The sequence below is a fragment of the Nicotiana tabacum genome, unplaced genomic scaffold (assembly GCF_000715075.1).
Source record: "Nicotiana tabacum cultivar K326 unplaced genomic scaffold, ASM71507v2 Un00074, whole genome shotgun sequence".
Classification (NCBI taxonomy): Eukaryota; Viridiplantae; Streptophyta; class Magnoliopsida; order Solanales; family Solanaceae; genus Nicotiana; species Nicotiana tabacum.
This window is the reverse complement of record NW_027438312.1, coordinates 192,363-193,565: the sequence shown is the minus strand read 5'-3', so window position 1 is coordinate 193,565 and position 1,203 is coordinate 192,363.

Sequence of the window (1,203 nt, the reverse complement as noted above, 5' to 3'; positions counted from 1 at the left end):
ACCGGAATTTTCAAAATACTGATCCGGATCTGTTTGCATAAAATATTAACCAAAGTCAACTTAGTTGAGTTTTAAAGCTCTATTTTCCATTTTAATCCATTTTTCACATGAAAATATTCCGAAAAATTTTACGGACTGTGCACGCAAGTCGAGAAATAATAAATGGTACTTTTCGAGGTCTTAGAACACAAAATTACTTATTAAATTTAAAGATCATATTTTGTGTCATCACATACGAGGACCGAATATACAATATTGTTTGATTACAAATTAACAATACAATGAAATAAAAAGACTCTAAGGGACTGCGACGACTAAGTAGCTCTACCTTGAATCCTTACGATCCCGATTTAACTCTTCTCAAGCCCGATATTTCCAATACCTGGCTCTGCACAAAAATATGCAGAAGTATAATATGAGTATACCATGGTCGGTACCCAGTAAGTAGCAAGACTAACCTCAGTGGAGTAGAGACGAGGTACAGTCAAGATACTTACTAGTCTAATAACCCGTGCAATATAATATACAAAATAATAGGAAACAAATAACAATAAGGGCAACATAAAACAACCAGTGATATGCACAACAGACAACAATAATACCATTAATATCGCTCAACAATTAATAAATATAATTACACCCAATTAAATCAAGTTTTTCAAATAAATGTCTTTCACATATAATTCTTTCGAATAACTCTCTTTAAAATATAATTTGCTCAAATAATTACCTTTCAAATATAATTCTTTCAATAAATCTCTTCAAATATAATTTTTCTCAAATAAACATCTTTCAAATACAATTCTTACATATAATACTTTCTAGATAAAAATCCTTCAAAAAAATAATTTTTAAATATAATTCTTTCAATTAAAAAGTCACCATGTGGCACCTCGTTTCATAATCATAAAAATACGGGTCTCAGCCAATTTTCATATTTTTCGTAAATATGGGTCTCAGCCCATTTTTTCATATTTCCACGGCACCTCGTGCCCATAATTAAATCATCATATTTTTCCGACACCTCATGCCCTCGTTTCATATCACAACTGCACGGATAATTCACGTGTCAAATATCATTATCATTTAATCACAACACCTCTTGCCCACATTTCATATCATAACTGCACATACAATTCACGTGTCAATATCCTCATTATTTACTCACGACACCTCGTGCCCACATTTCATTTTGTAATCCGC